The sequence below is a fragment of the Anopheles maculipalpis genome, chromosome 3RL (genome assembly GCF_943734695.1).
Source record: "Anopheles maculipalpis chromosome 3RL, idAnoMacuDA_375_x, whole genome shotgun sequence".
Taxonomy (NCBI): Eukaryota; Metazoa; Arthropoda; class Insecta; order Diptera; family Culicidae; genus Anopheles; species Anopheles maculipalpis.
Window position 1 is genome coordinate 90,488,387 of NC_064872.1, and position 26,822 is coordinate 90,515,208.

General features: G+C 44.6%; 1 protein-coding gene across 1 annotated transcript in view; it reads left to right on the top strand.

Moving 5' to 3' along the window:
- The first annotated feature begins 22,158 nt into the window (after positions 1-22,158).
- Positions 22,159-26,822, top strand: part of LOC126562462 (carbonic anhydrase 7) — a 139,703-nt gene continuing 135,039 nt past the window's right edge. Inside the window, exon 1 of the mRNA XM_050218974.1 lies at positions 22,159-22,162. The gene's annotated coding sequence lies outside the window, so the exon portion shown is untranslated. The remainder of the gene's footprint in view (positions 22,163-26,822) is intronic.

Genomic DNA, 26,822 nt, shown 5'->3' on the forward strand with positions numbered 1-26,822 from the left:
AAGAACGAAAGACGTAAAGAAAAACCACAGAAGGATAGACAACAAATGAACCTAAAACAAACAAAAATACAGTTGTGATGATATTTATTTTCTAGGAACAAAAAACAAACAAATCAATCATTCGATTTACCAACCAACAAGTGACAAACAAATCAATACTAGTGGTGGAAGCAACAGCCTGGTGGCTTCCCTTTTGCTCAACGCAACTTAGCTGGACTACAGAGCGGGTAAGGACTAAAGATTGTTTGGCGCAACGCGTTCGATGATTGATTGTGCGTGTGGAACAGATCATCGTAAAAGAAACTTCGCTAAGCGCTGCAAAGAGTCATGCTCGGTCGCTCCAGATCCGTCGATTGTGTGGATGGAAATGCAGTAGTCAATATTTGCAAGTAAAATCAACACTTAGCGTCACGAGTAACGATGAAAAAACAAAAAATGCTGAATAATAAGCAAAACGCAAACAATAAAAGTAACGTTCGTTGTGGATTTCGTTTTAAGGAAGTGTGCCCATCGTTTGATGACAGTAGATTGATTTTTTTCATTAAAATTGTGTTGTCCTGTACGTTTTGTAGCTCAAAAAGCGATAATTAGGAAGAAAACCAATCACATCTGATATTTGAATCAAACGTGCAATTCAAACTGCAGTAAAAAACGCCGAGTGAGCTTCCAACTCGCCACTGTAAACTTGCGTCTGCACTACAGGGTGACTGCTTTGATGTGTTGCATTAGTATGTTTTGTTTTATAATTTTCTTTTCATTTTTACATAAAACTACTCTAAAGGCATTCAAAAACGATTTTACTTTTCGGTACAACAAATTTCACGTTCCAAATCTCCACCAAAAGCCACCCCTTTTGCAAAAGAATGTGTTTCACGAATCGCTCAATCCGCTTGAAGAACCCTGCACTAATCAAAATCGTACAGAGTGCGTTGAACGAGCAACACATGTTTTTGTTTTGATTGCACAAAGCTGGAGGCAGGTTCGCGCGCGCGTGTCCTTCCAGTTCGTTTGCGTTTTTTTCGGTGTAGTTCGAGTGCAAAAATGTTGTGACTGTGATCAAATACCGCCCAAATTGGCTATGAATTCAGTGCCGTAAAGTTACATAAAGTTTGTGCCGGTTCTAGCCGGGAAAAGTCAGTCGAAATGCGCTCCTCTATTGTGATGAGTTGAAAAAAATGGTACCTGTTTGCTAGTGAGCAAGGCTGCAAGTGCGTGTGGGAGAGCGAGACGGCGCGAAAGGCAGAAACAGGTAGGTAAATAAACAAAAGTGATAGGCTTCCTTCTATTTTCGTGCGTCGCAAGCATGTGGTTTAGAAAACAGGATGTGATTGCGAATGATTAGGTTATGTGTGCGCGTTCTGAAAGGAGGAATTCTCCAATGCTGTTCAGAAAAAAGATTTTTCTTATTTTAAAACTCTTGCCTCAGTGTTGGAGGATGATTTAATGTAATGTTTGGACATATCATCATCATTTACCGGTGTTGTGCGAGTTCAACATCCTATCGCAGTACACGTATTGAAACGAATCGCCGGAAAACATTTTCTCTGATCCGACCCTACCAATTAACTGGCCGAATATTCCTCCTTCGTTGTCGTAGGAAAAAGAGACAAAATGGATCGATTTAGTTTTGAATGTGAACGGGATCATTATAGACACCGATGATCGTTACCATGGGCACGTGGATGGAATGATTAAATTCCCCCTCCGTCACTATTCTAATACCTTCCACCGCTAGTTGCTGGTTACCGTAGTGACCGAAGCAGATCCATCGACGACAGCACACGATCGTGACTTTGGTACATTCTGTTTCCTCTCTGCTTTGAAGCGGTTCTTCTAAAGCGTTTTGGAGGCTCCCTCAAGAGTTCTTCCAGTGCCAGACACACTTGGGACCCTTGTTTCTTAGCCTTTCAAGCTCTTCAAGAACTTCCCGAACCGTGGAAGAGTTCTTCTGCAAGGTAAGGGGGAAAAGAACGAAACGAATCAAGTAGACAAGGTTTGGTGATGGATTTCTGTCGGCTGATGTCTCTTTGCATATATGCGCGAGACAGGCCAACGAGGGTCGTCTTGACGGATCTAAGTCCCCTGCTGTGCGTTATGCCCGATGTTTCTGGGCCCGATCTCCATTTGGCGTTAGAGTTATCCGTCCGTTTGCTCCGGTCGATGGCTCTTGGAGCCGGTTCAACGAGTTTTTCGAATATCTCCTGGTAGTGTTGTTGTTGCGTCAGTCTTAAGATAAGTAAAACCTCTCGATCCAAGTGCAAGATGCCACCAGCGTCGCGATCGTTTTGGAAAATTCAAACCACAAAACACGACTCTGAAGTACAAACACAGAATTCTGTTTCCTCTTGCTTTTGCAGATCACGGTTAACTGTGCATTCAAATATTGATTAGCGTGAATGGTTCCCCGTAGTAATAATCAGCCTTCTCTCTCATTAATCCACTCGGCAATCTCGTCTTTGTCATCTCGCGGATTTCGTTGGCGGGGCGTAGAAAATTTGAAACCATGAAACCAGTCAAAGCAGTAGCAGCTCACCAAAAAAAGGACTAGCATTGCAAGAGAGTAGGTTTAAGAGGCCGTAAATAATAAATTTACTACCCTAGGCGCTTTGCTGATAACCATGTGTCGATGACTTCGCACTCTCATCTCGTGGCAGCAGAGTAGCACCAAAAAAAGAGCAATTGCGCGTTATTCCCGCGACATTGTCAAGAGTGTGTTGTCATCTTTCCAATTTTTGGTCCCGGCGCTCAGATGGAACAGCAAAATTCGACAGGTTCTGCGATTATCCCTTCCCTTCGCATCGCACACAAAACGGTTCGAAAAGCGAGGGAAGGAGACTGTGTTTTGGAAAATCTTTCCTCTTAGAACACGGCGCGAGGTACTTGGAGTAAGGACTAACCTACGGAGGAAAAACAAAAGGAACGAAACTCCCTTTCTATCCGCCGGCTGAATAGTTAACGCGGCTCGAAATTGGAAATTAAATAATTCAACAGCTTATGACACGGTTTTTCTCAAAAAACCCGTTTCGTCGGTGTCAACATCGTCGTCGTGACATTCAGAGGAATATTCCCGGAGACAGTTGGTTTTGTTGGGTATGGATTTTTTTTTTTGGGTCGGCCGGTCGGCACTTCCACATCCAATTTCACAGGAGAAGAAGGATTTTAGCAAAATTATCACACCTCTCCATCCAGGCGCCTGCTGGTGCGCAACAACATTGGCAGTATATACTTCAAAGACACACGTCAGATTGATACTAACTTTCGCAAAGAATTTGTCCCAGACCGGGGGTTTGTGCTGCTGCAAAATGTCCAACTCAAAGCCGGAGAAAAAGAAAACCCCAAACGATCAGGTTGTCATTAGAAATTCCACATCATTGGTCTCGCTCGGCTTGATAAATCTTAATTAAACGAATAGCACGATTGTGCTATCCCGCGGCAACAGCGCCTCCATGAAGCTAATTCTAGCGTTTTTGTCTACTGCTTTCACGTGGAAAGTGGAAAAGCCAACCTTTTTGGTTAGAGAATACATAATAGACAAGGAAGCAGCTGCCGCACCAGTATATTTTGGATGCTGGAATGCGGATGGGAGGTTGAAAAGCATCTCCTCCGAGAGATATGGCAAGGTCGGCAGAGTGAGTGAGTGTTCAGATATGAAATGGTTCAGTTCTTTTTGCACTGAAGAAGTTTTCTTGCTTTTTAAAGAGAAATTCTTAAAATTAGAGAAAAAACTCCCTAAAGTATGCAATCCGCATGACAAAGTTATCTTCCTGACGTTATGATCTACCATTTTTTCGCTAATTTTTTTAAAGGCTTGCATGACACCTGAGTTGAGTTTTAAAGAATAAAACGAAGGACTTCCGTGCAGTAAATTCCGTTGCGTCGTTTGCTTGCAGTTTGGGAATGTTTCTTTTGAACCGTTGCTCCCCATGTGCACGTGTATGAGTTGACGCAAGATTGATGGGGCGAGAAAGGGGATGGATGGGTTCGGAAAATCCGATGAAAGGAAGGAATTGTTGCCAGGGGGAGGGGGGGGGGGGCGGAGGGGTGGAGAAGGAAACAGAAGATGCAGCGGATCGTTCCGCTTAATGGGAAATCCATAAACAAACCGTCCGTTTTGCTCTCGCAACGGACGCAACCACCATTGGCACACACATTGTCATTTCTCGGGTTCGCTCCGGAACGCCGCCCGGCTCTTCCTTTTGGTTGCTCTCCCATTTTTCTCCCACATTTATTATGTTCTTCGTCGCCCACGGTACGCTATTTTAATGCTGCTCGTAGCTCTTGACAGTATTTGTGTGCTTTTGTGTGTGACGCAACCTGTCATGCTCGCCGGAAAGAGTGAGAAGGAGAGAGCGTAAGAGTGGGTGGGAAGAAGATTTGTGTATTTCTCGCGAGTCGAGATTTTATTCTCTCGATTTTTGCGTTCTCGCAAAGATTTCCCAACCCGGCACGCATACACATAAATAAGGGGTGAAGCAAAACAACAGCCGAAAGAAAAAACCATCCCCCCCCACACACATATATCACACACGCGTAAGGCGAATGCGCGCGCTTCAGAGCGCACGAAAATGTGCTCGTATTTTCCGTGCGCTCGGTTTGCGTGCCGTCTCACTCACACACACACTCACACAGTGCTGCATACCGTGGCGGTGGTTGCCTAGGAAAACGCGTCGAGGATACGGCGTCTCCATCGTGTCAACATGTCGTTCGTTATCTGCGTCTGGTGTGTGTGTGTGTGGTTGTGTGCATGGGGGTTGATTTTTTCGGGTGTCGTACTTTTGTTGTTGGTTGTTGTTGTTCGAGAGAGCGACACCGCTCCGCTCTCCGTGCCAGATGAGTTAGAGCTTATATAGTGGAGAGTGTTGTGTTTGGTCCGACGTCTGACGAATACCACGCTATCAGCCGTGTCTCAACAACACAACATCACCAGCAGCAGCAGCAGCAAGAACAGCAGCAGCACAACTCATCTCGCACACCGGGGGCCTCGACCTTTACTACTGTTGCGGCAGGTGTCGACAGTGTTGAAGAATAGAGTGATGTGGAGCATCATCGTTTCTTCCTTGCGTGATTTTCGTTGACACACCATCAAAGTATACTTACAATTCTACAATCGAAGCAATCGGGGCAGCAGTTGCCCTTGCCAAACACAACTAAAACACGTATACGAGAGGAAAGGAGCACAGGATGCAGTAAATACGCTTCTTGAGAAGTTAGTATTGGTTCTTGATGGTGATAGTGATCCCATCTTCATCTTTGCCAGCTCAGTGTTTAATCAGCTTGAGGTGAGTTTGTGTGCACCGTGCCTGTTTCGACTAGTGTGTGTGTTTATGTGTGTGAAAATTACTTCCGTCACCTTATTTTGTGGAACAAATTCCATTTAAATCACCACGAAATTCCTTCACACCACGGGTTAGTGCTATGCGTGTGTACGCTCATTAGACGGCAGCGCTTCATTGACGGCATTTTTGTGTTTGTTTACCTTTCGGCATCCTTCCCGTGTCACTCCTGTACCCAGTGCACGCGAACTAAAGTATCCTTCAATTTATGACTGATTACTTCTTTCTCTTCCACACTCTCGCTGGACAGATCTGGTCGCAACAGGACGACCCTACACACAAACCCTAGAGGAGTGGCTTGCTGGAGAAAACGATTACGGCGTGACGTGGTCGGAACACGGACTAGTTCTGCTACACCTTCTATTACTTCCGGTCGAGATTGATCACCGCTGATAACCGGCAAACCACCTTTAACCGCTGTGTGTGTGCGACAAGGCCACGGTGGTGCATTAAAGAGCTGACCGGGGAAAACCGCACAACACACTCCTACGGCTCCATTGCCGAAAGCGAGAGTTTGAGAGTTTCTGCGTTCAGTGTGTGCGCGTTTTGCGTCTACCAAACACTAAAACAGGCCAACAGAAGGATCAAATAATTGGCGTTTTTTTTTGGGGTTCCGGTTTCGAGGTTCTTTTTTTCGCCCTTTTTTCCTGCTTGACAAGCTGCTGCCGACGACACAACTTTTGACAGCTAGTGATTCGCCCCTTAGAGGCGCCCCAACACAAACAACAAACCTACTGCGTTTGATAATACGGAATGCGACGAATGGTGTACAACACGTAGTAAAACAGTGAGCTGTCACTAGGAGAACCGTATGTGCGGTGCGGTGGTTTACTTTGATTTGTAACGAAAATTGCATACATTAAGGCGTGTATGGTGTGTGGCGAGCAAATTTTACGTTTTTGTCGTTGCGGTGAAAGTGTAGTAATCGCGTGGTCCGGAGTTCGAAAGTGCCGCGAGTGGTCCGGAGCCCAAGGTGTGGTGATCATGTGTTGAGTTGTGATTTGTGACACAAAAAAAGGAAACCGTACCAAGAGGTAGAGAGGGAGAGAGCGACGACGAAGCAAAATTCCACCAAACGGCCGACACGGCGAATTCAAGTGAGTAGTGAATGCAATTTTGATATCCTCGTTCCAATATTTCTATTTGTTGAATTGTTCGTTATCAATTAGGGGAAAGGACTGATGGTACATAGCTAAAAAAAATTGAAGAGGTTTTTGGTGTTGGGTTTCATTGATTTGGCACTTTCTATTTCGGTTTGAGCAGATTGTAAACAGAAAAACCCCAAAAATATAATTTTGAGTGATAATTTTTACTGTAAAGGTTGCTGTTATATGCGGCCCCAACGTGGCCTTTCCTTCTTCCTCACGTACTGTTTCCTCTTCTGCTCAACCTCAAACCATATGAGGAGCATTCAGCACCACATGTTTCACATTATCGCATCGCATGTGTGCCAGTATTTCCATCATCGAACGCACACGCGCTCCGTGTGTTGGTTGTTTTGGTCATTTCTCACTCCCCCTTTCCCCTTGAAACCGAAGTTTACCATCCGTTCCAAGGGTTTTTCGATTTTGAGCGGCCGGTGGAAGGTGTGCAGTTCAGTGCGGGATTATTTATAACAAAAACCCCCGCGTACGCTTTAAATGAAAGCCGATCTTTAAGAGAATGTGGCGTTGGAGTGGCGGCGAGTCCATAGTTCCGACAAAAAAAGGGTTAATTCTAAAATTGTGTTGATGCCCCCGATTTGGCGTAACGTTTCGTTGTTGCCATCGCCATCGACCCGTCAACGTTCGTTAGCAAAGCCAATCATCATTTTCGTCCAGCGATTTGCTGACGTGACGCTTCCGGGGAGGACTCCCGTCGAATTTTCCAAACCGGTAGCAAAAGTTTTACCACACCGAACGGACGATGCTTCGCAGTATTTTCCTTAACAAAACCGAAAGAGCGGTGGAACAGGGACGTCGCGAAGGCCGTCCATAGGTCGAAATGGGAAATGGTTGCTGCAGTGCGAGTATTCCCCCCAAGGGACGCTGCCAGTTTGATGACAGTTTGTCGGAATCGTTTGTCTCAATGGCCACCTCGACGCCTCGAAGTTTGGTTCGGTAAATGATTTTTTTTGTTGGTCCTCTTCTTCTTCCACTTTCGGTGTGTCTTCCTAGGGATGATGGTGGTGTTGTGTCGGTGAATTTCGATAGCGAAGTTAATGCGACTTTAGAATCGGGTTGCAGAAAACTTTCCTTCCAAAACGTGACGTTTAATGTGGGCAAACGCTTGGATATGATGTCAGTTTACACACACGCGTAAATGGGAAAATCGTTCAATATTTGTAAAGTTTTGTTTTGCCAGGGGGACAAGCAACTTTTTTTATGCTCATTTTTGAGTATTTTCAGAGTCCAGAAACCTTCAATAAACGAAGGGGGTTCCTCGTAGAGCACAACTTAAAGTTGCTACATGAATGCTATATTACGTACATCACTACTGCTCCGTTAGAGCGTAGCGTAGAATTCTCAAGAAATACACACCGGTGAAGTCTTTAAGCTGTTGAAAGCAAAAACATTTCCCTACTGCTGCTTTGTACCACCACACGGTGTTTGATTTAATGAAAAAGGGATTCCCTTTCTTCTCGTCATCAACATCCCTCGTTGCCCAAGGTTGTGGACGTGTTCCAGACACATTTTCGCAAGGAAAGGTTCTACTTCTGGTGGTGGTACTTGTTGCCTTTCCGCGCAGAGACCGCCAAACTGCCAGACATTACATTCGTGGCGACCGGTCAGACGAAGGTCGAATATGCTCCCACAAGATAATAAATCTTCTTGGGAAAACCTCATTTTCCCGTTGCTGCTCCCCCATTTTTGCTTCGAGTTGTGCCGGGGGGTTTGTTGCTCAGCCCGAAGACAGTAAGGAAAACGTTGTGGTAGGCCTCGCGTCATCACACAACTGGAACAACAAAGCAAATTCGAATGACTCGCTCGAAGGTACTGTACCTACGTAGTGTACGGGAAGGAAACGGGACGGGTTTAAAAACAACGAGATCATCATCAACGTTTTCGTCATCTGGCGCATCGAGTTCTCGGGAAGATGGCGGCAGATTCGTTTGATGATGCTGCACTGCACCGTTTCGTACCGTATACAGTGAATGTCTTCGGTTTTTGGGAGGTCCTACCAACCAAGATTTGCCGCGAAACTATTACACTTGTGGCCCCCGCTCGCGCGCCCGGGTAGTACATCATTAAGATTAAGCTGACTTTATCTGTGACAATGTGCCCGTGCAAACGTCAAACCGCGCCGTCTAGAGAGGAGTGTGATGATGGTGATGAGTGCGATTCACTTTCGTTACGGTCCATATTCAACGAAATCAATCAAAATGTTTCAGTTCGCTGGCACACGCTAACACTCGTCTGGGACACACAGCCACTTTGACGGTTCAAAAAAGCAGCAGTCGCCGCGTTTGGCCGAGTGCCGCGTTTAACGAAGGAAAAAGGCGCAGATTCGTCGCACATCGTTTGCTCTCTCCTGTTAAGTCGTCAGGTTTTGAGTTGTTTTGTACCCCTTTTTTTGCCCCCCCGGAGGGAAGGATGGTAATTATGCATCGGTTTGCCCGAGGTTTTGCGTCCTTCCTTTTGTATCTACAAACGTTCGAATGTCCCCAACATCCATCAGCTAATTCTCGTTTGGTCGCGTTGGTGCATGTTTAAAATCACTGCGCCTGAAAGGTAGGCAATGCGCATTACAGCTTCTGATGGAAATGGGCCCAGCGAACGCATCTGGGTTGAGCCATAAATTAGTTGACCGTTGGGCGAATTTCCGCTGTTTTATGTGCCCGTTGACTTGCGTTGGCTAATGTTTTGCATTGCACGCTAGTAAAGGATCATTTGGAACGGTTGGTCCGGTGCGAACGGACCAACAAACCTAAGGGCGACGAGCTAGGAATAAGGACTCGCCTGTCGTTCGCTTGCAGTAGATGTAAATTAGGTCCACTTTATACCTCCTCCGATAGACGCTGGACGCTGGTTTCTTTTTTAAAGGATGGCCCATTCAATCCGATTGCATACTTTCAGGCGTTCGTTTATTGTACGCTTCCGATCGCTCCATTTTTGGCGGTTGTTGCAAACTGTAAATTATGGGGCTTGGGGTTCGTCAGACCCCTAAGATAAGGCGGGATCGTGCGAGCAGTATTCAGCAAACCATTTGTCTACCGTACCACCAACGCAAGGTTGACGATAGCGCGAATGACACATCCTGCGACGACGTCATGGCACGTGGGTTTCGATGTCATAATAGGAGTGGCACCATTCCATTTAGATTCTGCTCGCTTGTGGTCGAATTGTGTTGATAAGCGAGCGTGCAATTTTCACGTTTATCTGAGAAAGGGGTTTTCGGGACACATTGGCTAGCTGTGCCAGAAAAAAATTGGATTTTAGTTTGGTCTATTTGCTGTTGAGGCATAGTTGAGCTACAGTATTGTACAAGACAAGTGCCCCACCAATCAATCCCAATCATGAAACCCTACATTAATGGTTCATAATAAGTCGATTGTGTGAAAGGTGTCTTAAGTTGATTGAAACAGCACTGTTCGTCTTTGTTATAACAAATACTTCATTATGTATACATAACAATTCATGAAAAAATAAAAAATAAATAAAAATTCAACGTTTTCCTCTTGGATAAAATAAGGGCAACTTCGCATGTTGTTTGCCAATTTTTAAATATTCTTTCAACAGTTCGTTGCAAATCCTTTGTTTTCAATTACCGTGAGCACCTTGAAGATCAATTCGCTGATTCACGATCTGCCACAGGTTCTCTATGGGTTCAGATTTGGAGAATGGAGGTGGCCAGTTTATCACCATGGCTTCATTATCCTTAAACCACTGTCCGACCACTTTGGCGGTGTGCTTAGGATCGTTGTCTTGTTCGAAAATTCATTTCAAAGGCATGTTGCATTCAGCATAAGGCAAATAACATTTTTAAGAATGTAAATCTACATGGAACGGTCCATTATTCCATCGTTTTGATGAACTAGACTAAGACCGTTCGCAGAAAAACATCCCCAGACCATTAGACCCAGACCCAGACCGCCATGCTTCACAACGTCTTGTGAGAGCAACGTGAAACTAAGCGTTTTCCAGTTGGTTGACGTACACGGCAAATACCGGGCCCTTCCGAAGATGTTGATCTTCGACTCATCATTGAACAGAACCGTCCGCCATTTCTGCACATCCCAGTCAATATGAGATTGATCAAACAAATATTTTATTCCGGTTCCTAAGTGAAATCAGAGGATTTTATCGCAGCATATCGAGAGAACAAGCCGACATATCCATTCGTACCTTGAAAGAAGATTTGAAACTCTTCCTTTTCCGTGCTTCGTACGATCAAAGTGTCCTCTCTTGGCGTACTGGACGGTGGTCTTCCACCTCTCTTGTCCTCAAAACTCTTTCCGGTTGTACGAAAATTCGAGCACAGTCTAGATACGGTCGCATCACGAATTGTTTTTTATGACATTCCACTCTTGAAGTCATCGATTATTTTCTTTCTTAGTTTCACTCCAAGGCTGTCGGGTGTCATTTTGGTGTCTAGTAGCAAAAATATAAAGAAAGCATCAGTACTGACCTTCCTCAATAATTATCAACATGTATTTAGCTTGTAATGTTACAATAATGCAAAAAAAAATACTTTTTTATGAAACGAATCTTTTTCCAACACTCTTCTTAAACCATGCTGGTAGAAAGAATAGTTCAAAGATCCGCAAAATTGCAGTTGTTTTGACTGGCACAAAATGGTTCTTGTTTACAAAACACTCGCTGTGAGCTGTCAGTTTGACAGCTGATAGTTGCAATAAACATGTAGAAAACGTCTAGACTCCTGAACCGTCAACCGCAGTAAGTGTCCCGTTTTCTATTTAAAAAAAATGAAATTTACTGATCCTTTTTATGATTGCCCTATTTGAGTTGCACTTGTTTTGTCCAATACTGTAAGTGTTGGATGGTATAAACATACGAATTTCTCTACTCGATCAGAATTGGAATTAATTAATTTACTTAAGTTCAGTTCTCTTCCTGAAATCTTGAACAACGAAAAAGGCAAGATAAAGAATTATCGTAAATTCCTCAAACAGCAAAAAAAAAACAGAAAAAGCGAAAAGTCATATAGTTGATTGTCTGTATTCTACAAAACTTTTGATAAACTGAACTACTGACCTCCCTTCGCTATATGCGCCACGTTCTATAACTCACACAGTGAAAGGAAACTGATCGGAAAGAATGTCTGATTGCATCGGTTTTGTGGATTGCTTTTTCTGTTGAGCATCATTGACAGACGATAGGAAGAAGCGAAAAAAAAAAAGACATCGCCAATGGTCGAACGAGACAACCACCACTCGAATGGAGGCCGGATGTCGATTCTGTGGAGATTTTTAATTTTTCCAACCTTCCTCGAGTCTCTCCAGAATAGAGGATATGCTGAAGGATTGGTGCAAGAGTAGAAGATGAACGTTTTCCTCCATTTTCCTCCGTCTGTGTTGCAGTTTCGATCGATTTCGACCCGGGACATTGGTCCGAATCGGCTTCGAGCCTGATCAGTAGTCTGTCCGTTTGGTTCCGCTGCTGATTGACAATCATCGGTAAACAATGATCGTCGTGTTCTTCTCTCCCTCGCTCTCTCTCTTTTCCGTGCCTTCCAAAAGGTGGTGCCATCCCCAAAAAACTCTTGGAGAAATGGGCTAGCGTCAGCGCGAACGTTCGAGCTCGGTGGATAGGATGAAGATGAAAGATCTGTGAACAGATTTCCGTGCAATTTTGCTTTCTTGAGCTCATGTTTGCCGGCTCGTTGCACAGACACATGTAGATACAAGGGGAATGGACATGGGATGGCCGGTCAGTGCACACATTTTTCAGACTCAGCATTCATCTTCTGATCTAGCCCAGGTTCGCTTAAGTGTGTGTGTATGTGTGTGTGTAATAAATAGTCATGCTTGCAGATTGTATTTTTCCCCCTTTTTTATTGGGAACGATGTATTGATTCGTCCTTGTCTCAACCAAAAGATACACTCCTTTTTCGAATTCGACGCTAAACCTTTGGCCCGTTCGGACGTTCAGGATTCGTCATGTTCGTCATGTCAAGCAAACATTAGACGGGAGGCGAGTGATTTGTGATTTAGTTGCATTTTTGTGGAACGTCTTTGTGGTACCGTGGATATCCTTCCATAGCGTGGTGGGAATTTTCTCGGGACAGTGATGCTAAACTAACAGATGAAAGTCTGTCGTTAGGGAAGGTCCTCCTTTCCCAGGGAATGCTAATGTAGGTATGCTTATTCGGCAGAAATTGCCCAATATTATATTATTTATACGTAGCCTCCGCTTTGGGTTCCTTTCCTTGATGTAGTACAGTAGTATAATGTACGATTTTTAGTTTCAAGAACGTTCCAATATGTTGAATGCCATTAACACAAGCTTTTGTTTGTATATACTTTTGCTCTGCAGATGTTCAAATGTTCAGGTCTTCTGCTGTTGTTCAGCTTAAATTGTTGCTCTCAAAATTAAGGTAAGCCGCATGATTAGTCAAGAAAATCCAAATTTTGTTCGATAGTTTGCATAAATTTGGGCGTATTTTGCTTATATGTTTACGAGGCTTTAACTCTCAGGAAAACTAGTTCAATCCATCTTGTAATAGAGTTACTCATTTTTCGTAGTCATAAAGAATTCTTCCTGAGGGATGGTTGAACTGCTTCAATGTTTATCCGCTGTGTTCAGTCTGGCGGTTTGGAATCATCAAACATCACCAATCAGGATGCTTTTGCTAATCCTATCCTTACGCATCACAACTCCCCTTTTTGTCTCCTCTAAGTGGACGGATAATGATGTAATTCATATGCATGAGATTAGATTCATTGCTTGCTCTCTATTCGCATCAGAACGAAGTTGGAGGTGAGGTTTTTGCAGGGCATTGCTTCCAATATTTCGTCCTCTTCTTATGAATGTTCATCGTCAAGAATGTGCCAAATGTTGACATCAGCTGTACTAGAGAGTCGTCTTGAGAAGTAAGCAAAGATGGGGATGAGTCCGGCAACGGAGGCTTGACGAAGAATACCGTAATCAAATTAGTATCGAAGATGGTAACTTCTTCGGCTTTGTACGAGATCGAGAGTTTCGCCTCACGCAACTCAATTGCAGCGGCCAAATATTCCAACATTTTAAGAAGAAAAAAGAGAAACTGCCTGTACAAAAGCGATTGTACAGCGTTTGCTCCACTTCTTCCGGTAAAGGAAAAGACATTTCTCGTCCTTTCGAAGCGTTCTCGTACTGGTGGAGGTAAATTTAATCGACATGGTTGCTCATCTTATGCCGTCAATCCTTACCCCTACCTCTAGTCTTGCCTTGAGAAGAAGAAGTTGTTGTCCTCAAATACTCCATCCATTCGCAGCACACAACCACCACACAGAGCGCTCCGTTGTAAGGGAACAACATTTTAATTTAATATGTGAACACGCCACATCCACGCCGCGTCCGGTAGAGAGATTTTTGGCAACAGCAAATCCTCCCCCACAATTTTGGTGGGGTAAATGGGTCGCCGTTTTGTGGAGAAGGCGGCAAACAACGCCAACCAAAAAAAAAAAAGGAAAAAAACGGTATAGTTACCGAGAAGAAGGAGCGCCATGTTCTGGCGTGTTGTGAGATGGGAAGTTGAGATAAAAATCTGATTAAATTTAAACATTTGCTTGGTGTGGCAGCTGGCTGTTTTGTGAAGTTTTGTGTGGGAAACTACCACCGGCCAAAAAATCGGGCGGGAAATTTAAGGTGGGCTTAGTACAGAAGAGCCTCACGGTTGTTGTCATCGTACGGTTCTTGCTGCCATGCTCTTCCGATGCCTATCTAGTTAGAAATTTTCAATGAAAATTTTTACAAAAAAAAAACTTCTCAATGCTTGAGAAATATATTGCCGGTAACGATAGTAGTTCTTGTCCTTAAGGACGATATCAAAGGCAAACATACGAAGGCTTAGCATACGATGTTAGACTTTCCGTCTGAGTTTTCATAGCTTGTGTTCAACCTTAGAATTTGTTGCAATTTTTATATATAAATATCACTTAGGAAACTTTGCTACAGCTACTCGACAGCAGTTGAAGAGTCAAATAAACAGTCGAAAATTCTCAATCAATTTCGGTAAGGACGACCATGTGTGTGTGTGTGCCACGATTTAAGATTCAATTTACTCCAGAGCAGTAAGTGCAGAATAGATAGAGCCAGCTTAGGGCTAGAGTTGGTCTTCCAACTCTAGCCCTTCCAGGCGTAAAATGAGACGCGCGAATACATTCGACACACGCAAATGGAGGCGCACAACAAACACAACACGTGTGGTTGCAGTTTGTGTGTGACACTTTGCGCGACAAACGACAGAATCGTGTTCCTCTCATGCTCGCTCCCTCTTGTGTTTTGCGTCAATCCAAAGCTGGCCGAGGACGACGACGACGCACACAGGACACAATCGCGAACTGCTGCTATATGTTTTACCCTTGTGTGACGATGTTTGATGAACGAGATCGCTGGCTGGGAGAATGCCCGAAAGGATGTCGTTGCCGAATGGTTCGATAGCACTGGAAACACCTTTCTTGGGAAGTGTATCGAGAACGCAAGGACGCACCGAGCAACTGGAGTTTATAGTTATTGGAATGGCTGCGAGTGGTTGGGATCGGTACGTCGGCTTCGTCTTGTGTCATGTTGGTTCGCCTAATGTGCCCTCTGCTTGTGCTTGGGCGGGTTGCCTCGGGGGAAATTAATCATCATCATCATCAACATCATCGGGCGAAACGATGGCTCGAGATGATGTCGATGTCTTCGAGGTTGAAAGTCCGTTTCTTGCCATGCCAAGATGCCACGATGGTTACCTCGTCGTTATCCTATTGGCTTTACACCCGGTGGTTGCTTCCCGGTGGTTCTTCGACTGCAGCAACATCAACGAGACCAGAGAGACCTCTGGTTTTGCGTGCTCCGGGCCCGCACTGATCCGGCAAGCAGGCATGATGTCAATGATCGGTTTATGGCGTACGCGAATTGCGCCATAACAATCCCCCCGATACGTAAAGCAAGAAGAGTGCACTATGAGATGGTGGAATGAATTTGTTCAGGAACTTCGAAGTTGCTCCGGTATAACGTACCATCGTGCCATTCTTTACCAGATTAGTAGCGAAAAAAAGAAATTAGTGGAGGATTTTCTTGGACGACGACATGATGGAACTCACCACCTTAAAATATGCATCACCATGAGGCATTTTGTATCCTGCCCTTATGTTTAAGAACAGCTATTATCCTGCTTTATTACAATACGCGCCATATTTAAACGTCCAAATCATCGTCCCTCTTCTTGGTGGTGTCGTTTTTGGGAACCAAGACAGAGGGTTTTTACACTCAAGAACTGGGAACATTTTCTCACATAAGAGACAGAGACACCATAAACCAGTGTGCTGAGCATATGTATGTGTGTGACCGCGTTTACCTCATTTACGGCGGAACCCTCTGTCTTCCGAATGGAGGATTAGAACGCGGCAGAAGTAATTTAAAAACGAATTTATGAATGTCTCCAAGAGATGATGATGTTTTGCGTCACACGTGTGAAAAGAATTTGTTAATCTCCTGCCATTTATGAAGATTCCGGAAAGACGACGTGGCTAACTTCATTTCCTGTGCCGCAAGAACTTCAACTTTAAGTCTTTTAACGTTACGGATGGAAAAACGAAAGGTCCTCGAGATCGTCCTACCCGGATACCGGAAAATAATCCTTCCGTGTGCGTGTGTGTTAAATGATGTCAATTTCTCCCCTGCTCTCGGGTGCATTCTAATCGAATCAACCCCTTTTTGCTGTGTGCGTCAGTGTGTGGTAGGAGTGCTCAGGAAGTTTGAATTATCCTTGTAGGGGTTGGCCATCACAAATGCCCGGCCTGGTCGTGTGTGCTGTTGCTGCTGCTGCAGATTGAGGAAGGGCGAAAGAAGATTTTCATTTCGCTTATTATCTGAAGTAATCGAGAGGAGCGCAGCAGTCAGAAACTTGACGACAGCTAGATAGAGTTTACGTATCTCGTATCTCGTTCCAGTTTTTCCCCCCTCATAGAGAGCACAAGATATTGTTAGGTCCTCGTTGCTCTAGAGGCCTTTTGGAAGGGTGACTCAGGGTTGGCAGAAAATTGACTTTTCGTCGCCTTCGAAATTTTCTTTTCTTCTCGATTTCTCAACCCCTTTTTCTGAATTGGCATATTTCGAATCGAGTGGGTTAAATGTGTATTTTCTGATGAGGGAAAAGTCTGTGGAACTTCATCCCTATTTTGATTCGGTACTCCTACCATCCTCGTGAAAACCACATACACAAACAACGACCACCACTTGGCTCGACTTTTTGATTTGGAATGCGTTTATACGCTTCGCGCGCTTTCATTCGCCTCCCTTAGGGTATTTGTTTATGATGTTCGGTGTAGTACTGCGTAGGCTTTCATTCTCAAATCTCTCCCTCTCGCGTTAAAGACGATTACGTGGAGGGCGCAAAATTGGGATCAATTCTTGTGCCATTGAATGCATTCCCCTTTCACAGACCAGACGAGCAAGAACCATAGAGGACCTGAGGGAGGTGGGTAGGTTATCAGGTGCTTGCATCCATTTTGGCCCTTCATCGATAAAGCTGCTGTGTACGAGAGAAACTGGAACAGAAGAGACGTTGAACGCACAGCAACTACACCATTCCAATGGTTTGATTTCAGTATCAAGTCGGGCGCAAAGTTCCTAGGAATGTCCTGAAGGGAATTCTTGGTACTACGTACGTACATGCTTTCATCCGCGCGTGATAAGAAGATTCCTGCGTTTGCGGCAACGTCATGCTTTCAGGGTTGGGAAGAAGCGACCGGAAGTCGATGAGATAATATCGGGTATCGAACCGGCGTGCAATGAGGGACCGATTTTGGCTCACTCCCATCATCATTAGGCGTTAAAGAGGTGGCCACGTGTATACGCATCAAGACATGCCTATGCAAACAACCGACACTTGATGGAGGGTGGTTAACCTTACGAAAGGAAATTGCGAAAAAGATGTCTCAAAAACATCGTTTTTTTTTGCTCTTCCTCAGTTCGGGGTTAGGCTTCTTTTCCTATTGGAGCGAAGATTGAGATCGTGTAGATGAGATCATCCCCTCTAAAAGACGTCTATATGTTTGATGGGTACAGATTGCAGGAAGAGACTGAGATCAAGCGTGTGACATTTATTATCCCTCTTATCGGGCTTGGGAACTGTCTGCAAGCACAGTTCCTCGTACATTACACCTTCTATCTAGTAGAGTAAGATAGAGAGAGAGAGAGAGATTCCGTTGGTCGACTGTGTCAACTCAATGGACGACAAATGGTAGGGAAATGCACTAAATTATTCAGCTATTGTTTGTTGATTGAATTTTAACATCACCCATCATCGTTAGCTGACCAGGACCAGGAGTCCTGCAGATGCAGGACGACATATCACCAAGCACATAAAGCAGTACGAGGGACTGCTGGGTCCTCATCCTTGATCTCCGAGGTAGTTTATATTTCAATTTCAGATTTAGAATTGCCATACTAACAAATTAATAACCAAAAAACGGGAAGAACTCGGGCAGTGAAGGATTAGTTGACTGAATGGAGGCTTTTCCAAATGCCAAAAAAACCTTGTTTTTATCACCCATGTGATTTCCCTGTTGGAGATTGGAATTAATAAACATTAAACTGTGCCATGTTATGAGGCAAAACTTCAATTATCGTTTGCTTTTAGTTAATGGGGTGGCCTACATTTGGGCGTTTAGTGTCAAACGTTTAGTGGACGTCATTCACTCCCCCCCCCCCCCGCTCTTTCCCCCGCGGCACAGATGTGACTCAGCGCGCTGAAGTGGATAACAAATTGCTTGTGGATGAAAATCAATTGGGGTTTTTCACCTACCAATTGTTGGTAGGTGAAAAACAATGTTGAATATGAGTATGAGGTAGTCATACTCAGGTGAGAAGCGAGTGAGCAAAAAAAAAAAAAATCCCGTAGTCTGGCGTTATAAATCCAGCTTTGCTTGATTATTTGTGCAGGTCAAGAAGGGAACCTGTGCCTCCCGAATGTCGACGAACCACCGGCCTTCTCGCTAAATGGTAGGTCATAAATTTGATCCGCACCGTGTTCAAGCAGCAGCAACACTACTTGCACAACGCCGCACGGTACGGACTTGCCCGTGGTGACCGGTAACTAACAGAAACGGTGACTTCAGCCGGCATTGTTGGGCTTGGACATTTGCAAAACGTGTTGAAAACAACACCATAACATCAATCAATTGGTGGCACGGTGAAGAAGGCCAGGCCCGCCAGGTTTAGGTATCAGTTTAACCACGGGGCAGTGATTGGCAAAGCGTGGCCAGCACAGGTTAAAGGTTGTATTTGCTCAGTTGCAATCGTGCTCTTGTCACACACGAGGTCCGGTTCGAGTATCGGTTTTAATCGGGTGTTCAACGTGCTTGTCAAAGGACGAAAATGTGGACTATCGCCAGAACATGTGTGCGTACAGACATGCAGACGGTGTGTGGGTATTTATTTGATGAAGATGAAGAATTCTATTGCACCTGGAACTGGGAATCGAGAAACCTGAATCCATTGCTGTGTCACGGGCTTTTGGGGAGGATTTATCTACATTTAGTTTTGATCCATCCATCAACGTACGTTTTGAAAGCGGATGCATTTGTTATCAGACTCCGAGTGCTTCGGGAGAGGAGACACATGCTGCGTGACACAGCACAAGCACCGGGCATACTGAGCATCGGTTTATCGTCTATGACATCTCAACGCAAAACGGTTAAGCCATCCATCAATGCAACACCACACAATGAGTGTCGGTAAATTAAACAACGTTTGCCAAGGTGCAGTGCCGATGAGTAACAAATTGGAATTCGGTGTGGAATTTGCCGACAGCCCTATTCCCAAATTTGTTGTCCGGAATTGTATGTCCCCCTGTGTAAATGATACTCGTACTTACAGAATCTTGTATTCTCTTTATCTATTCAACTACCAACCATTTTTCTTTCCACTACTCCAGCTTTATGGTATCAAGCAACAACTCATCAAAAGCAAGAAATCCTCTTGTGATTCTCTTTGATGGTTTCATCTGCTGGAATAGCTGGTGCTCTTCGGTAAGCTTCAAAACCGAAGAGAAAAGAATATCTGTGAACGGCTGGCAAACAAGGAAACACGAGATCTTTTCAAAGCGCCACCAGTGTGTGTGTGTGTGTGTGTGTGCTAGGAAAATGGCATCCAATTCTCATTCGAATCCGGCGATGTCTAGCGGGCCTGCGGCAGGAAGACCCGCGGGACCGGAAATGGACATTGGATCAGCGACACGTTAGCCGGTGTGTTTCTGGGTGTTTGTGCGATTGGAAGCCGGAAGACGTATTGGACGTGTACTGTCTGTGACATCCGCGTGTGTGTGTGTGGGATTCTCTGTGTGCTCCTCCTTTGAACAGTGTCATTAACATCGAATAGCAGATAAGATACGTGTTAGTTTCGCTTCGTGACGACCATGTACACGAGACGGTGGCACACACAAGGTCGGGCTTCGATAGGACTTCCCTGTGTTTGAGGAAATGATACCGTGTCCTGACAAAATTCGCAAGGATCCTCCGTGGAGGATGGATAGCTTTCCATAGATTTTTGGAAAACTTTTGGAGTAACACACACAGACACACACCCAGAGACACATGGTTCCCAATTTAATCGCTAATCCTACCCTCTTATGTTGGACGCTTCTGTTTTCTTTGCTTTTTATTCGAAATGGACCACAGGAAGCACATAAAAAAATCCCACCCTCATACACGTCACGTCATTACATTAGACGTCATCCAATCGATGTGGTTCGGAACAGACGTTAGGTTTGGAAGATTGTGTCTTAAAGGCGTGAATTGAAACCATGATTATCTCTCCGGATCTTCCCTCCCGGCCCATATCGGTGCTTCCTACTTTTGACAAGAGAAATGTCGTGGACGAAGATGTCCCTTAGTTGGAACCGAATTGGTTCGTTCTGCTTGTGCTTTCCTTTCTGTGTAACTTTAGCAACTTTTGGCTCATTCAACATCCGTGTGCGGAAATGCCTTTGCCCTCTCAGTTGGCCTCTGAAAGATGAGATCTTTGGTCATGGAGACTGGACGTAATTTTTCAGACGCCGGACCTCTTGTCGCGGATGGACGTGTCCGGAAGTTGGCAGAAGGAAACAAGTTGGGCGAATCGTCAAAATTACAGTGTTTAAAGTTGATGAAAAATTTTGTTGGAAAGCTAGCGGGTTTGTTCAAGAAGACTTGGGAGCGAGATATAGTGAGTTACTCAATTCCATAATGACTCGAATCGTTGGTATGACGTAGAAACAGTTATGCTCCATATCTTGTGCCATTGGATTAAATTGGATCAACAAATGGGAACGGTAATACGACAGCAGCAGTTCTTTTGTCTTTCTAATTCAAATTAATAGATTGCACCATGCCGGATAGAAATGGGATTAATTAGTGAACCTAATCAGGTAACGCAATGTTCCATAGAAGCGTCCACAAATTTTAAACCAAAATCCAAAACTCCGGATACCAGTAATTGATTCTTTTCCGCCTAGTACCCGGCACCTTGCTTCCATCTTGGCTTATCCAAAAGCTCAGTACATTTGGATAAGAATCGATTAGTTGCATCGACACGTATACGTCCAAAACCTTGAGTACGTCGAGGCGTTTCAGCATCAGCAACAGTCTCCTACACAAAGCCTCAATAGAACAGAAGGCGTTCAGAGAGTTTTAAATTAAACAAAAATTTAAATTAGCTCAGCAAAGTGTCCCGACACTGCTGAAGCTTTTTTCCATCGGTTCTGTGTTTTGTTTTTCCACCCTGCTCTCTCCCTCTCTCTCTCTCTCTGCATGATATGGGGGGTAAAGGAGAAAGGTCCTCGATGTACGCCTTTAGCCTGAGCCGGCTGTTTTTCCGTCTAGCAAACTCTGTTGGTGTTGGAGTGAAACTTCTCATTCTTTTGCCTCCACTTGGTGGAGGATTTCATTTCGACACTTGAAACAGTGACACCCGGCATCCCTTCTTGTCTTGCCCGGTGGACCATATTTTTTTGTTTCTCCCAATCCCTCCACACTGTATCCTTTTCGGTCATGATCGCTGCTTCTGGGTGAACGGCGACTTTTTACTGTGCGCTCATTTCCATTCGGGCGAGGGAGAAGAGCACGAGGAGCGAGGAACAAAAGACGAGACGACGTTGTGCTTCGCCATAGTGCTGCTGGTTGTATTTTTGGTAGATGCTGGAAAGGAAGCAGCAGCAGTAGTAGTAGTAGTAGTAGTGGCAGTGGTAAAAACAAACAAATTTGCATAAATATGTTATAAAAGAAGCTTAAAACAGCAACGAGAGTAGAGCAGATAACAGAAATAAAATTCTCCCTGTGTTTCTCCACCAGGAACGGAGCACGAAACATAACACAATGACTGAGCCGGTAGCACGGTGTGTGGTGGTGCCTACACTGATGATGAGTGAATCGAAGAGCAGAAGAGTAGGTGGATGAGTGTCGTCCTTTCATCTCGACCGAACGCTTGTCCACCTCCGTTACCGCCTTTTTGTTGTTTCGTTGAAGATTGGCTGACGTGGACGGGGACCTGACGCCTGCTGACGGAAGGGCAGAATAAATAAGAGGGCAAAAGCTGCGGGGAGACATAAGTGGAAAGACGAGAGATCCTTGGAGATCGTCAGCCCCTGCTGTTAGACTAGCCGATGGGGTTTTTTTTTTTTCGAGTGGAAACGGCTCTGGACACAATTGTTGGCAGTAGTGTGTCCGTTCGGGGACTTTCCGTGGAATGTCTCGCATTCGGACGTTGTTTATTTACATTCATAAACATTCGGATCGCGGATGGGTAATGATGGATGTTGCGCGTCCCTGTGTGCTCTGTAGAGGTACTACGGTGAGTGCTACTTATTGACGAAGGACCTGCGATCAATAGGATTCGCAAGGACTGTGGGGCGTATCCTTTTTCGTCCGAGCGAGTCCCCGAGTGTGTTGAATTGTGAGGGACGCGCAACTCGATAATGAAAGAGGACACTCTTGCACCCTACGTTGAGTAGTTTCGATGCTTCAAACACAGAATCCGAAGTGACCACTCGTGATGATATGCGTTTCTAGTGCTTCGGTCGATATCTCTGTCCTCTTCAAGGTGCTAAACGTCATCTCGTAGGCGTGAAGATTTGCAAACACCCTGCTGGACAAGAGTTCCAGTTCTTTCTCCATTATTGTATGTGTGTATAATGTTGGGAAAAAAAAGAAGAAAAGTGGCGCCTCTTCGCTTCAAGAAGAGCTTGTTCGTCCTTCGCACCCTGATCGCATCCTTCTTCTGCCAACAAAAAACTTTCCCCAACGGCGACACCTTCTACTGGGTACAAAGAATATGCTAGGTTCGACTTCGCCGCCCTTTCCGCCCGGGGAATTGTTTTGAATAACATAGAATTTTAATTTTTAATCCATTTTTATGTTGCTGCTTCTCTCTACATCCACCCTCCGTCCGTTTGGGTATCCTTTTCTTCGAACAAACTACCGGGCGACTTGGTTCGGTGATGACTTCTGAGGAGAATTTACCGTGTCTTCATCGTCTTCGCCATCCCGGTTCGATGTGAAATGAAGCACAGGAAAAGTCATTGTGCAAGAGAGCACAATATTGTCGTGCGGTGTACAGTTGTGGACTTGAAAGAGGGCAAGAGTTGTGGAAGGATTATTGGATTTAAAAGTTTAACCCATTTTAGCAGAAAGTTTGTATGGGTATGTTATATAAACAAGCTGCGCGCTTCGGTGTGGTGTTTTTGTGCATTCTTTTAGTAATCTTGTTTAGTACATTGTTTTAAAATACTTTAGAAAGCAGCATTTCGATGTCAGAGCATATCTTAGGGATGCATGAATCTTAGTAGCAAATATTCTTACGAAGAGATAGCGATAGATAGCACGTAAATTGTGGTCCTTATCAATCCTATTTGAAGCGAAAGTACTCAAATGTCGAGTCTTCTTGAGTGACACGTTAACTTCAATCACTTCTCAACGTTTATCTCGCCTTATTATTATAATTCCTGTCACTTTGCCTTGGTGAGTGATACATCCAATTTTATAAGATGCCCCAAACCCCTTTGGAGCGCTATCTTTCGCGTGAATCACATACAATACGACATCCATTCATCGATAATATTTGATTTAATTGGATTTTCTACCAACCTTCGAGTGCCTATAACATCCCATCACACTCTTGGTTTACCGAAGAGGACATAAATTTGTAGCATTTAGTTTGCGTCCCAGCTGGACGACGGCTTTGGCATGGCTTTTTCGTACGTGGCTCGCATGCTTGGACGCTGGTTGATAAACAAATTTTGTCCCCCTTGCCTTCTTCTCTATCCACCCTTCTCCTCCACCCGAATCGTAAGGGAATGTGTGTGTAGGGCGAGAGTTTTCCCACAACTAAATTAACTTATCCCCCTCGTACAACGAGCAAAGAGCATTCCCCAGCGAGACGTTACATTCCCTCGGAGTAATAGCAGGTCGCAGGACGTGCCGGCAACACGGTGGAGGGCGCGGAGGTTTTTGAAAATCATCCCACTCGATAATCGAGCCAACCGAAGGCAAAAAGAAGGCCCCCAACGAAACGCCTTCGAATGCGTCGAGTTTGGTTGAAGTTCGCTCAAACGCCCTTCGTTCTTTTGGGTTTGGAAAAATCATTTTCTCGCCATCTCTCTCGGAAACCAGGCAGGCCCAGCCCAGCCCGCCCAGCTCATTTCGTGCCCGGTTTGCCGTGTGTCCCCCCTCCCTCCTATTTCTTATTCCAAGCGAGAACGCTAGAAGCGTCGAACATCGACGAACAGCAAAATCCACTCCACAAAACTGCCGGAAAAGGCAGCATCAGCGCGTATCAGCATCGGCCGGCCCTTCCTCGGTACGGGTAGATTAAAGACCATTTCCATGCTCCCTTTCTCGGGGAGCGAGGAAAACGCAATTTGGCGAGAGGGGGAGGGCAAGCAGAACGGAGAAGGTTAGTTTATCGTAGCTGATATGCGTTGTTGTTATGCAAATGTATGGCAACGTGGAAAAGCTGGCTACGGTTGGAGTTTGGTGGCCGACGACGCACAACTTCCGACATTCAGCTTCTCCCCATCCTTCCTTGGAGTGGTTAGATTGAACCTTAAAATATTCCAAATTGATACGCTACTCTTCGTGTGTATTTTGTTTTCTCTTTATCTATTTATCATAGATGAATGGATAAGAAAGTGAGCAAAGAGGGAGAATTTGATAATGGTGATAAGTAAATTTTGGACGAAAATCTGCGATACAAAAGGTCCGAAAGTCTACATGTTCAAATCTGAAAATTGTGTGTCTTAACTCGGTGGATCGGATCTTAACTGATAGACTTTTTTGAAGCTTAGAGTTTATTTATTAACTACTCTAAAGGATAATTAGTGCAATGAAGGAATATGGTCGAGAAAAAGAATTCCTTAGAAAAGAGCTCGGTTTAGTAATCTCTAAAGGTAGGCTTCTTCTTATTAGCTTAACGATTTCTAAGGTCACGCCGGTCATCCAAACGGCTTACTAGGCTTGCCGATACCAGGTTGCTGGAACGTCAGTTCTCACTACGGGGCGACGCACCGAATGGAATTTGAACCTCGGTGCTGCCGTTTGAAGACCGCCGCCGCTGTCGCCGAAACCACCGGGCCGCCCCGCATAAAGGTAGGCTAGGTAATTGGAAAATAGAATAGATGTTGCAGGCTTTTATTGAAAACTAACATGTTTTGCTATGGTGAGCCAAAGGTCGAGAGTTCGAAACTACATTCAAAGGACCTTTTAATTAAAGTTTAAATTGATGTTAAGTACAGTACAACAAAAATGTGAACATCAGCCAAAATGACATCAAAACACAAACACGCTCATAAATTCGAAAGGTATCTTCTTAATTAAACATTCTATTCAATTATACAGGCATTTCGGGATTCATTTGTTTGGAGGATGATATTCAAGAACCAACGGAATGAATTTACAACTGTGAGTTGTTGTGTTGGGTTCCTTTTTTGCTGTGACACATCATCAGACTTAAGGATCGAAGTTGACACTTTATCCTCCCCCTTGTCACCCTTCCCGTGGACACAATTTCCATTACGAAGACACCCAAGGCACACCAACCCATTTATTCTCTATGCGAACAATTTCCATTTCGTCGATACAATTTCCATCGCAACAACCAGCAAAACTGATTCCTAGGCGTTTGGGCGCTTCTCGTTAAACCAGCCTCATACCCGACATTTCTTCGACGACAAATTAAAACCCAGCCGTGTGTTTCGTTTGCCATTCTTTATCAATTTTCTCGAGCGGCTGCTGTCTCGAGGCGCGCCCAGGCAAACAGTCCCAAACTCTCGTCGTCGATGGTCGGACGCGTGAGTTTCGCCCGTGTTGGTACAGAAATTAATTCCAATTTTATTTCACCCGCTCTAGGGAAAATGCTAAATCTGCTCGTGTTTTTTTTTTGTGGAGTGGGGGGGGGGGGGGGTCGGGCAAGTTCTTGAGGAAGTGTAGCCAAAGCAGCGTTAGTTGGAGCATTATTTTTCCCAATTCGAGCACGAAACGCCAGGCTGGCAAGGTGTGTGTGTGGTATCGGTGGAATCAAAAACGTGTTGTTTTAATTATATTTTGCCTCGGTGCTTCGTTTGGCGCAATTTTGACTCGTAACTGGCTGTTTGGGACGCATATAATATGGAAACGAATCGACAGAAAGCAGCTAGAAAATCAATCCACAAGTGAAAAGTACGTGTGTTTGTGTGTACCACACATTTGTTTAGCATTTTAAGAATTCTTAATTATTTTTAACCGAAGAAAATGAGCTTAAGCCAGCAGCTGATGGCGAATGACACAACAAAGCCTCGGAAGGGAGATTGTATCTTTGGTTGTTGGCAAAAATTGCAGACATCCTTACATGGATTAGGGATTGAGATTTTCTGAGGACAGTAAATATAAGGAGTCATCCATTGGATTGATACTGTCAAATATAAAAGTTTCATTTTACGAAAAATATTGTATAATTTAACCTCTTCATCAAAAGACCAACACTACAACACTCCAATGGCGCTAATGTCCAACGATCGCTTCCTCACGTCAAAGAGCACAGCCGCCCTCGTCGTCGTCGTTCCTTGCTTAATGATGTTCTTTTAAACTACAGAGACACTGCACATCATCGTACTCTATCGGCCCTCGACTGCAGGCTACCGGAAGTCGTTTCTTCAGCTTTTTCTGGTGGGTTTTCCCCCAATTTCTTTCTGCAAAAGAAATGCTGCTTTTCGGTTAATCAACGTGCAACAACACCACGGTCCTGCGGTATGATGCCAATGAAGGATGTCATTAGGTGGCTGAGCTGGGGCAGATTTAGCGAACGATGGCTTTTGTGTCGATAATATTTTAAACGGTTTTGTCGGTTCGAT